This window comes from Pristis pectinata, chromosome 12 (genome assembly GCF_009764475.1).
Source record: "Pristis pectinata isolate sPriPec2 chromosome 12, sPriPec2.1.pri, whole genome shotgun sequence".
Taxonomy (NCBI): Eukaryota; Metazoa; Chordata; class Chondrichthyes; order Rhinopristiformes; family Pristidae; genus Pristis; species Pristis pectinata.
The window spans coordinates 44548235-44561792 of record NC_067416.1 but is presented as its reverse complement, the minus strand read 5'-3'; positions in this window follow the sequence as shown (position 1 = coordinate 44561792).

The following is a 13558-nucleotide window of genomic DNA, read 5'->3' as shown; positions in this document are numbered from 1 at the left end:
ATGATGATGTGCAGGGCAAGTCGTTTCTTAATAATTTGATTGAGTCTTTCAAGGAGGTGACAAAGATGATTAATGAAGGTAGAGTCGTGACTGTTGTCCACGTAGATTTTAGTAAGGTGTTTGACAAGGTCACTCGTGGGAGGCTCATTCAGAAGGTTGAGATTCATGGGATCCACAGTGACTTGGCCATTTGGATTCAGAATTGGCTTGCTCATAGAAGACAGAGGATAGTGGTTGATGGGACTTATTCTGGCTGGAGGTCTGTGACTAGTGGTGTTCCGCAGAGATCTGTACTGGGACCTCTGCTGTTTGTGATATATATAAATGACCTGTATGAAAATGTAGATGGGTGGGTTCATGCATTTGCTGATGATAAAAAAATTGGTGATGTCAAAGGATACAGCAGGATGTAGATCAATTGCAGATATGGGTGCAGAAATGGCAGATGGAGTTTAATCTGGCCAAATGTGAGGTGTTGCACTTTGAGAGATCAAATGTAAAGGGACAGTACACTGTACATGGCAAGATCCTTAACAGAGGGATCTTAGGGTCCAAGTCCATAGCTCCCTGAAAGTAGCAGCACAGGTTGACAGAATGGTAAAGAAGGCATATGGTGTGCTTGCCCTTTTTAGTCGCAGCATTAAGTTCAAGAGTCGAGAAGTTATGTTGTTACTTTATAAAACTCTAGTTAGGCCACATCTGGAGTATTGTATTCAGTTCTAGTCACCTCATTATAGGAAGGACATGGAAGCTTTGGATAGAGTGCAGAAGAGCTTTGCCAGGATGTTGCCTGGATCAGAGGGCATGTACTATAAGAAGAAAATGGACAAACTTGGGTTGTTTTCTCTGGAGTGGCAGGGGCTGAGGAGAGACCTGAAAGAGATTTATAAATTATAAGAGTCATAGATAGAAAAGACAGCCGATATCTTTTTCCCAGCGTTGAAATGTGCAACCATGGAGAAGTGCGGGGCAAGATATTCCACACAGAGAGTGGTAGGTGCCTGGAATGCCAGGGGTGGTAGTGGAGGCAAATATGAAAGATGCGTTTAAGAATCTCTTAAATAGGCACACAATTGTGCAGAGAATGAAGGGATATGGATATTGTGTAGGCAGAAGGGATTAGTTTAGTTAGGCATTTAATTATTAGTTTAATTTGTTCGGCTCAACATCGTGGATTCTTAAAATGTTGCAGTCTTCTGACTGCTATTAATTTTTGCTACATTACATGTCATTTCTTTCAATTTGATACTACCCATCACTTCCTCGATTCGCCAAGTTTGGTGCACTCTTCTGATAGATATTTTCTTTCTAAAAGGAATATACCTCTGCTCATATTTATGAAATGTCCACTTAAATTTTGCCATTGCAGATGTGCTGTCTTGCCCTTTAGTATATATTTCCCATTCGACTTTAGCCAACTTTGTCCTCATTCTGTCATAAGTGCTTTATTTAAATTTAGGACACTAATTTCAAACCCAAGTTTCTCATCCTTCAACTGATTTTAAAATTCTACCATACCATGATCCTATGATCACCTATTCCTCTGAGATCCTTTACGATGAGATCATTAATTAATCCTGTCTCATTACACAATAGCAGATCTAAAATACCCTGCTTACTGCTGGGTTTCTCAATGTATTGTTCCAAGAAACTATCCAAATAACACTCTATGAACCCCAAACAATTTGATTTCTTTTATGTGATGATTAAAATCACTGATTATTATACTACCTTTCCTTTAAGCCCTCAGTATTATTTTTCATTCCTACTCTGTTGTATAATATATCTAGTGAAAGATAGTGTCAAAGTGAAAGACAGTGTATACAGTGCTGTAAAAACTAACGGTTGGTCAGAGTCATAAAGTCAGAGTGTCATAGAGTTGTAGAGCACAGAAGCAGGCTCTTCGGCCCAAACTAGAATTGTTGAGGGGTTGGATCCGTACTGGAGAGACTGGGGAAGAGGTGTTTGGCTCTCAAATAGAGGAAGCTAGGAGTAAGTACCATAGGCAGGTGATTGAGAAGGGAAGTGTTCAGACAGGCTTGAGATGTGTCTATTTTAACGCACGGAGTATTGTGAACAAGGTGGATGAGCTTAGAGCTTGAATCAATACTTGAGCTATGATGTGGTGGCCATTATGGAGACTTGGATGGCTCCAGTGCTGGAATGGTTGATTCAAGTGCCGGGTTTTAGATGTTTCAGGAAGGACAGGAAGGGAGGCAAAAGAGGTGGGGGAGCAGCACTGTTGATCAGAGATAGTGTCAAGGCTGCGGAAAAGGTGGACGTTGTGGAGGGATTGTCTACGGAGTCTCTGTGGGTGGAGGTTAGGAACAGGAAGGGGTCGATAACGGTGCTGGGTGTTTTTTATAGGCCGCCCAATAGTGACTGAGTTATTGAGGAGCAGATAGGAAAGCAGATCCTAGAAAGGTGTGAGAATAACAGAGTAGCTGTGATGAAGGATTTTAATTTCCCAAACATCGACTGGCATCTCCAGACAGTGAGGGGTTAGATGGGGTGGAGTTTGTTAGGTGTGTTCAGAAATGGTTCTTGACACAATATGTAGATAGACCTACAAGAGGAGAGGCTGTGCTTGATTTGATATTGGGAAATGAACCTTGTCAGGTGTCAGATCTCTCAGTGGGTGAACATTTTGGTGATAGTGATCATAATTCTATCTCCTTTACGTTAGCACTGGAGAGAGATAGGAACAGACAGACTAGAAAGGCATTTACTTGGAGTAAAGGGAATTATGAGGCTCTCAGGCAGGATATTGTAAGATTAAATTGGGAACAGACGTTCTCTGGGAAAAGTACGGAAGATATGTGGCAAATATTCAGGGGGTATTTGTGTGGAGTTCTGCATGAACATGTTCCGATGAGACAGGGGAGTCACGAGAGGATACAGGAACCATGGTGTATGAAGACTATAATAAATCTAGTCAAAAGGAAAAGAAAAGCATACAAAAGGTACAGAGAGCTAGGTAATGTTAGAGATCTGGAAGAGTACAAGGCTAAAAGGAAGGAACTTAAGAAAGAGATTAGGAGAGCCAGAAGGGGACAAGAGAAGTCTTTGGCGGACAGGATTAAGGAAAACCTCAAGGCGTTCTGCAAGTATGTGAAGAGTAAGAAGATGTGATGCGAAAGGATAGGGCCTATCAAGTCCAGCAGTGGGAAAGTGTGTATGGATCCGGAAGAAATAGCGGAGGTATTTAATCAATACTTTACGTCAGTATTGACTACAGGAAAGGGTCTAGGGTATTGTAGTGGGGACATGCAGTGGCCTGAAAAGCTTGAGCATGTAGATGTTAGAAAAGAAGTAGTGCTGAAACTTTTGGAAAGCATCAAGTTAGATAAGTCGCCGGGACCGGTGGGATGTACCCCAAGTTGCTGTCGGAGGCGAGGGAAGAGATTGCGGAGCCTCTGACGATGATCTTTGAGTCATCGATGGAGACTGGAGAGGTTCTGGAAGATTGGAGTGTTGCAGATATTGTTTCCTTATTCAAGAAGGGGAGTAGGGATAGCCCAGGGAATTATAGACCAGTGAGTCTTACCTCAGTGGTTGGTAAGCTAATGGAGAAGATCCTGAGAGGCAGGATTTATGAACATTTGGAGAGGTATAATATGATTAGGAATAGTCAGCATGGCTTGGTCAAGGGCAGGTCCTGCCTAATGAGACTGATTGAATTTTTTTGAGGTTGTGACTAAACACATCGATGAAGGGAGAGCAGTAGATGCAGTGTATATGGATTTCAGCAAGGCGTTTGATAAGGTATCCCATACAAGGCTTATGGAGAAGGTGAGGAGACATGGTATCCAAGGGGACATTGCAGTGTAGATCCAGAACTGGCTGGCCCACAGAAGGCAAAGTGTGGTTGTTGAAGGGTCGTATTCTGAGTGGAGGTTGGTGACAAGTGGTTTACCTCAGGGGTCTGTACTGGGACCCTTACCCTTTGTGATTTTAATAAATGACCTGGATGAGGAAGTGGAGGAGAGAACTCGGCCTTTTCTCCTTGGAGAGATGGAGGATGAGGTGGACCTGATAGAGGTGTATAAGATGATGAGAGGTATTGATAGGGTAGATAGTCAGTGGCTTCTCCCCAGGGCTGAAATGGTGGCTACAAGAGGACATAGGTTTAAGGTGCTGGGAAGTAGATATAGAGGAGATGTCAGGGGTAAGTTTTTTACTCAGAGAGTGGTGAGTGCATGAAATGGGCTGCCAGAAATGGTGGTGGAGGCGGATACGATAGGGTCTTTCAAGAGACTGTTAGATAGCTACGTGGAGCTGAATAAAATAGAGGGCTTTGGGTAAGCCTAGTAATTTCTAGGGTAGGGACATGTTCGGCACAGCTTTGTGGGCCAAAGGGCCTGAATTGTGCTGTAGTTTTTCTATGTTTCTCTGTCCATGCTGACCTTTTTGCCCATCAACAGAAATCCCATTTGTCTGCTTTCGGATCGTATCCTTCTATGCCTTTTCACCTTAAGTGTATGTCTAAAGGCCTCTTAAGCACAGTAACTGTATCTGATTCCACCAGCATATCTGGCAGCATGTTCCAGATATCCACGACTCTCTGTCTAAAAATCTTAACCCTGAGACCCCCTTTAAAACCCTTCCTCTCATCTTAAACCTATGCCCTCTTGCTTTTGATACCCATACTATGGGGAAAAGATTTAGACCATCTACCCCTTCTATGTCTCTCATAGATATCTAGCCAACATATTTGACCTACCAGAATGAATCACTTCACACTTATCTATGCTACTACAGCGCCAGCAATCGGGGTTCAATTCCCGTCGCTCTCTGTAAGGAGTTTGTACCTTCTCCCGTGTCTGCGTGGGTTTCCTCTGGGTGCTCCCGTTTCCCCCCACATTCCAAAGACGTATGGGTATGTTAATTTGGGTTTAAGATGGGCGGCGCGGACTCGCTGGGCCAGAAGGGCCTGTTACTATGCTGTAAATAAAAATTAAAAAAAAATAATAGTCTTCTGTACTTCTATCAAGTCATCGCTCAGTCTCCTTCACTCCAGGGAAATTAAGCCTACCTAGCTAATTTCTCCCCATGTCTGCACGGGTTTCCTTCAGGTGCTCCAGTTTCCTTCCACATTCCAAAGAAGTACAGGTTAGGAAGTTGTGGTCATGCTATGTTGACGCCAGAAGGGTGCCGACGCTTGTGGGCTTCCCCCAGAACATTCTACGCAAAAGATGCATTTCACTGTGTGTTTCAATGTACGTGTGACTAATAAAAATATCTTATTTTAACTAAAGTCGACCAATTCCAGACAACATACTGGTGAATCTCCTCTGCACTCTCTCCATCACTATCACATCCTCCCAAAGTGTGGTGACCAAAACTGCACACAATACTGCAAGTGTGGCCTAACCAGTGTTCTGTAAAATTGCAACATAACGTTCCAACATTTATATTTCAATGCCTTGACCCTGAAGGCAAGCATGCCACATGCCTTCTTCAACACTTTATTGATCCTTCAGGAAACTACAGACTTGGACCCTTTGGTCACTCTGTTCATCTTCATTACTTAGTGCCCTACCATTTACTGTATTTATCCTACTCCCTACTTGACTTCCCAAGATGCACCATCTCGCACTTGCTGGGATTACGTTCCACCTGCCAATATTCTTCCCACATTTCCATCTGATCCATATCCTACTATAGCCTTAGCCAATCTTCCTCAGTATCTACACCACCACAATTTTTTGTGTCATTCACAGACTTACTAATCATACTTCCTGCATTCACATCCAATTTGATAATATATAACACACACTGCAAATTCACAGCACTGATCCTTGTGGTACACCACTAGTCACAAACTTCCAGTCAAAAGAACATTCATCCACCTCCTGCCTCCACCAAGCAAGTTTTGGATCGAATGTGCAGATTACCTTGAATCCCATGTGCCTTAACATTCTGAACCACCTACATGCAGGACCTTGTCAAGTGCTTTACTGAAGTCCATATGAACAACATCTATGGAGGACTGGGAGTTTTTTAGAAAACAACAAAGGGTGACTTAACCTGTTATAATGCAATTCCACATGTATTGGAGTAAACTAATGACTAATATAAAGACAGATAGTAAGAGCTTCTGCAGTGATGTTAAAAGTAAGAGAGCAAATAAAGTAAACTTTAGTTTCTTAGAGGATGAGACTCGTGAATTAGTAATGAGACATACAGAAATAGCAAAGATTGTAAATTATTAGTTTGGATCAATATTCATAATTAAAAACACTAAAAGCAGAGGACCTGACTTGTGACTTCTTGCCCTTATTATTTCATAACTCCACCAAAACTCTTCATACATCCAGAGCTTCTGTGTCAGTAGCCTGTGGCAGGGCCCTGGGAAGTGTTATTGAACAGCAAGGCCCAGGGGTACAATTGAAAGTGGGGACATGGGTATTCAGAATAGCGAAGGAGACATATGGTATGCATACTGGCTGAGGCATTGAGTACAGGAGTTGGGACATCATGTTACAGCTTAGAAATTGGTGGTTAGGCTGCACTTGGAAAATTGTGTGCAGTTCTGGTTGCCATGCTATAGGAAGGATGTGGTTAAGCTAAAGAGGGTGTGAAAAGCTTTACAGGAATGTATCCTGAACTGGAGAACTTGAGGTATGAGCAGAGGTTAGATAGGCTGGCACTGTTTTCCCTAAAGTGAATGAGGCTAAGGAGTGACCTAATAGAGGTTTATAAAATTCTGAGGGGCATAAACAGGGAGATAGTCACAGTCCTTTTCCCTGGGTGGGGAAGTCTAAAAGTAGAAGGCATAGGATTAAGATGAGAGGGGAAAGGTGTAAAGTGAATCTGAGAGGCAACTTTTTCCACACAGAGGGTGGTGGGTATGTGGAACGAGTTGCCAGAGGAGCTGGTGAAGTGGGTACAGCCGAAGAGATTGTTGCGGCATTAGTAGTGATCTTTCAAGAATCACTGGAGTCAGGGAGGGTCTCAGAGGACAGGAAAATTGCAAATGTGACATCACTGTTTAAGGAAGGAGGGAGGTAAAAGACGGGAAATTATTGGCCGGTTAGCCTGACCTCAGTGGTTAGTAAGATTTTAGAGTTATTAGGAATGAAATTTTGTAGTACTTGGAAGTACATGATAAAATATGGTGAAGTCAGCAGGGTTTCATCAAGGGGAGATCTTGCCTGACTAATCTGTTAGAATTCTTTGAGGAGATAACAAGCAGGTTAGACAAAGGAGAGTCAATCAATTTTACTTGCTTGGATTTTCAGAAGGTCTTTGTCAAGGTGCCACATACGAGGCTGATAAACAAGATAAGAGCCCATGGTGTTAGAGGCAAGGTACAAGCATGGATAGAAGACTGGCTGACTGGCAGAAGGCAGAGAATGGGGATAAAAGGATCCTTTTCAGGATGGCTGATAGTGATGAGTAGAGTTCCACAGGGGTCAGTGTTGGGACCACATCTTTGTACTTCATACATTAATGATCTGGATGAAGGAACTGATGGTGTTGTGGCCAAGTTTGCAGATGATACAAAGACAGGTGGAGGGTAAAGTTGTGCTGCGGAGGCAGGGAGTCTGCAGAAGGAATCAGACAGGTTGGGGGAGTAGTCAAAGTGGCAGATGGAATACAGTGTAGGGAAGTGTGGGTTTATGCACTTTGGTAGGAAGAATAAAGGTGTAGACTATTTTCTAAATAGGGAGAGAAATCAGAAATTGGAGGTGCAAAGGGACTTAGGAGTCCCAGTTTGAGTCTGCAGTAAGGAAGGCAAATAAAAAAAAAGCATGGAAACAGGCCCTTCGGCCCACCGTCCGTGCTGACCACCAAGCACACTAATCCCATTTTATTCTCCCTGCACTCCCATCAGATTCTATCACTAACCGACACACGAGGGGTAATGTACAGCAGCCAAATAACCTATCCACCCGCACATCTTTGGGAGGTGGGAGGAAACTGGAGCACCCGGGGAAACCCATGTGTTCACAGGGGGAACGTGCAAACTCCCTGCAGACAGCACCCGTGGTCAGGATCGAACCCAGGTCTCTGGCACTGAGAGATAGCAGCTCTACCAGGTGAGCTCTACCAGGCTCTACCAAATGCAATGGTAAAGTGGTAAATTGGTTTATGTTGAGAGGACTAGAATATAAAAGAAAGGATATACTGCTAAGGATTTATAAGGCGTTAGTCAGACTGCATTTGGAATATTGTGAGCAATTTTGGGTCCAGTATCTAAGGAAAGATTTGCTGACCCTGGAGAGGGTACAGAGGAGGTTCACAAGAATGATCCCAGGAATGAAAGGCTTCACATATGAAGAGTGTTTGATGGCTCTGGGCCTGTACTTAATGGAGTTCAGAAGGACGCAGGAGATCTCATTGAAACCTACAAAATATTGAAAGGCCAGGATAGAGTGGACATGTAGAGGATGTTTCCATTAGGAAGAGATTCCAAGATCCAAGGGCACGGCCTCAGAATAAAGAGAGGCCCCTTTAAAACTGAGATGAGGAGGAATTTATTCAGCCAAAGGTGGTGGAACTATGGAATTCGTTGCCACAATCATTGGTGGAGGCCAAGTTATTGGGTGTATTTAAAGCAGAGATTAATAGGTTCTTGATTGGTAAAGGGGTTAAGGGTTAAGGCAAGAGAATGGGTTTGAAAGAAGTCAGTCATGATTGAAAAAGAGAGCAGACTCAATGGGCCAAATGGCCGAATTCTGCTCCTATATCTTATGGTTTTATAGTCTACAATTATAACATTTAAATATATATTTAGACATGTATATGGATAAGAAAGGTTTAGAGGGATAGAGTTGTCAAAGGTTACAATGAAGTCTAGGTTAACTGGGTTAGTGAGCAAAGGCATAGCAGATGGAATTTAACTCAGACAAGTGTGAGGTGATGCATTTTGGGAAGTTAAACCAGTGCAGGACTTACACAGTAAACAACAGGGCTATGGGAAATGTTGTGCAACAGTGAGACTTGGGGGTACATGAACATAGTTCCCTGAAAGTGGCAACACAGGTAGACAAAGTGGTGAAGAAGGCATATGACATTCTTGCCTTCATTGAACTGGGCAGTGAGTAGAAGAGTTGGGATGTCATGCAACAGCTATAGAAGACTCGTGAAACCACACAGGGACTATTGCGTGCAGTTCTGGTTGTCATACCATAGAAAAGTCGTGATTAAGCTAGTGATGGTGCAGAAAAGATTCACAAGGATGTTGCCCAGACTAGATAGGCTGGGACTGTTTTCTATGGAGCGAAGGAAGCTGAGGGTTGACCTTATAAAATCATGAGAGGCATAGATAAGTTGGATGGTCACAGGCTTTTTTGCAGAGCAGGAAACTCTATTTTTCGAGGTTTAAGGTGAGAGGGGAAATACTTAAGGGGAGGGGGCAATTCTTTCATATAGAGGGTGGTGGTTTTGTGCAACAAGCTGCCAGAGGAAGTGGTAGAGCTAGGTATAATTACAGTTAAAGACATTTTGACAAAGGAAAAGTTTAGAGGGATATGGGCCAAACACAGGGAAATAGGACTAGCTCAAGAAGGCAATTTGGTCAGCATGAATGAATTTTGTCAAAAGGGCTTGTTTCTGTTTCTGCATTTGTTCCACACCTTGCAGCTCTTGTAAAGAATAAAATGTGTCATTAAACCTAAAATAAAACAAACTAAGCTTGAAGTATTTGATAGGATTACATTGAATAAAAGGCACACAACATGCCATTTGGTCTCTGATACTAAGGACACAAGACATCTGTGGCAGGGCATCCAGGCCATCATGCACCTGCAACAATGACAACCCCCTCCCAGATGTGCTGAACGACTTCTATGCTCGGTTTGATGCACTTAACAATAAGCCTGCGAGCAAGACACCTCCACCACTCAATGACCAGGTACTCTGTCTGTCCTCAGCCAGTGTGAGGAAGATATTATCCAGGGTGAACCCTCGGAAATCAGCGGGACCTGATAACATACCTGGTCGTGTGCTCAGAGACTGCGCAGACCAGATGTACCGACCGATATCTTCAACATCTCTCTGAGCCAAGCAGTTGTTCCCACATCTTTCAAATCCACCACCATCATACCAGTGCCTAAAAAGTTGCCCGTAACCTGTCTAAATGACTACCGCCCCATGGCACTGACACCAATCATCATGAAGTGCTTCGAGAGGCTAGTCCTGCAACACATCAAATCCATTCTCCCCTCCCCACCTCACCAGACTCCTTCTAGTTTTCATATCGCCCCAATTGGTCAACCTCACCAGACTCCTTCCAGTTTGCATATCGCCCCAATTGGTCAACCCTCCACCTGGCCCGGTCTCACCTAGATCAAAAGACACTTACGTCATGATGCTCTTCATTGACTTCAGCTCTGCCTTCAACACTATTGTCCTACAGAACCTCATAAGGAAGGTACATCTGCTGGGCCTTAGCACCTCCACCTACAACTGGATTCTTGACTTCCTCTCTGAAAGGCCACAGTCAGTTCATTGCTGTTCACGCTGCTGACCCATGACTGCTCTGTCAAATCAAGCTCCAACCATATCATCAAGTTTGCTGATGATACAACAGTGGTGGGTCTCATCAGTAGGAACGATGAAACAGCTTACAGAGAGGAGGTGGAGAGGCTGGTGGATTGGTGCTCAGTCAACAATCTCTCCTTGAATGTGGACAAAACAAGGGAGATGATTGTGGATTTTAGAAAGGCCCAAGCTGACCATTCACCCCTGTGCATCAATGGCACCATTGTACAGAGAGTCAGCTGCTATAAGTTCTTGGGAATACAGATAGAAGATGACCTGTCCTGGTCAACCAACACCTTCTCCCTTGCCAAGAAGGCAGAGCAGGATCTCCACTTCTTACAGCGGCTGAAGAGAGCAAACCTGCCCTCCCTCACCCTCACCACATTCTACAGGGGTACCGTTGAGAGAGTCCTGACCAGCTGCATCTCTGCCTGGTATGGTAACTGTAACACCCCAGACCACAAGACCCTGCAGAGAATTGTGAGCACAGCTGGAAAGATCATTGGAGTACCTCTTCCCTCCATCCTGGATATTTACAACACATGATGCATCTACAAGGCCTGCAGAATCATAGATGACCCCTCTCATCCCTCCCATGACCTATTTGTCCCACTGCTGTCTGGAAAGTGGTACTGGAGCATCTGGGCCAGAACTACTAGATTGTTAAACAGTTTTTTCCCTCAGGCTGTCAGGATCCTGAATACCCTGGAGGCAGTCTCAGACAATGCCACGTCAAAGTCCTGGTTTGCACAATGGCGCATAAGAACTTTGGCTGCTGCTGAACATGTCTATACACTTAGTGCAATACACTGAGTTCTGTATTTTCTTTGTCCAATTCGGTTTTGCCCTAACCTTGCACTAATTTTGTATCCTGTATATACAATTTTTTTGCATTATTTGTGTTTGCACAATTTTTCTGTCGGCGTTTATTGAATGTTCTCTGTTCTATGTATGTCCTCTGTTGTGTGAGTCTGGGGGATATGACATTTTGTTCCTCCATGTGTTTTACAGCATGTGGGTGAGTGACAATAAAGTATAACTTGAACTTGAACTTGAAACTAATCATAGAATGTAGAACAGTACAGCACAGGAACAGGCCCTTTGGCCCACCATGTCTGTGCTGACCATGATGCCAATTGAAACTAATCCCATCTGCATATCGCCCATATCCCTCCATTCCCTGCCTGTTCATCTGTCTGTGTAAACGGCTCTGAAACATTGCGATGATATCTTCTTCTATCACCTCCCCTGACAAAATATTTCATGCACCTAACACTCACTGTATAAAATATACTTGCCTCACTAATGTCCTTTTAACTCTTCCTCTCTCACCTTAAATCTGTGCTCTCTCACATTTGACATTTCCACCCTGGGAAAGAGACTCTGACTAGCTACCCTATCTATGTCTCTCATAATTTAATGTACTCTCTCAGGTCACTGCTCAGCCTCTGAGCAGTGACCTGAGAGAGAAAGTAATCCAAGTTTGTTCAGACACTCCTTAGAGTTAATACACTCTAATCCAGGCAACATCCTAGTGAACCCCTTCTGCACCCTCTCAAATGCCTCCACATCCTCCTGTAGTGTGCCAAAAAGAACTGCATACAATATAACAAATGTGGCCTAACCAAAGTTTTATACAGATGTAACATGACTTCACAACTTTTATACTCAATACACTGACCAATGAAAGCAAGCATGTTGGACACCTTCACCTTCAAAGACTTTGTATGTGAACCTCCACATCTCTGTTTCTCTCACTTTGTTATAATATAAACCATTAAGTAGATTGTTTTCCTCATTTTCCTTGCACCATTATCCCTATCCAACCATTGCCACTATGCTGACCCATGGTAAAATCTACTTGCTGTTTTTCTGCTCATTCTATGACCCTGCTGATGTTCCTAATGAAGTCCTTTGCTGGTATACCATTTTCAGTTTCTTCAGCTTTAAAGATGCTATATCAGCATTTTAACTTTGTTTCGAGAGGCTCCCTGGTTCAGTGAGACTCCCAACACTTTCCCTCTGTTGCAGAACTTCTGGGACACTGCTTTATGTCCCTGTTTGAATAGGCCGAGGAAATGACTTTTGTTGCTTCAGATTGAGTCCATTGAATTTATTCTCCACTATACTAAAAGTGCATTTCAGACAAAATAGTCACAATTTTGTACTATGTACAATGAAATCATGTTTTACATTAGAGTCCTGAGCACAATGTTTATTGTTTTACACTGGAAGCCTGGAGAAATTGTTCACTGCTGTAATTCTGAGATCTGACAGATAATGTTCATTGTGTTAAAACTGAGCTATAAGATAGGATGTTTACTGAATTAGAGAAACAAAGGACCGCAGATGCTGGAATCTAGCTGAAAAACACGATGATGCTGGACGAACTCAGCAGGCCAGGCAGCATCCGTGGAGAAAAGCAAGCATTCAACGTTTCAGGTCAGGACACTTCTTCAAGATAGGAAGAGGGGAAGCCCAATATATAGGAGGGAAAAGCAGAGCAGTAATAGATGGACAAAGGAGGGGAGGCGGGTTGGGCACAGGGCTGTGATAGGTAGATGCAGGTAAGAGATAGTGATAGGCCGGTGCGGGAAGGAGGGGAGAGCAGATCCACCGGGGGATGGGTAAAAGTTAAGAGAGAGGGAAAGGCTAGGAAAGGAAAGAAAAGATAAATTACTATAAATTACTGAATTATATTGGGATCTGGGGAAGAACCATTTCTGGTTTATATAGGGTCCATCTACATAATATTCACTGTTTTATACTGGTGTCACGGGATAAAGTTCGTTGCTCTATATTCAGACCTGGGACACAATGCTCATACATTGAAATTGGCGACTCAGAGATTTGATCAACTACTTTACATTACAGTCTGAAGAATGCCGTTATTTAGAGAGAGCGCTTTATGTGTTCTTCCAGATTCCAGTATCTGCAGTCTCTTGTGTCTCAAGATTCAGGTCAGAGATTCAGTTTAGAACAGACTTGTGGTGCCTGCAACTACCCAGAATGCAATACGGGCCAGAAAGCTGCCTATCTGCATCAGAGGAGGGGGTGGGGAGGGTTT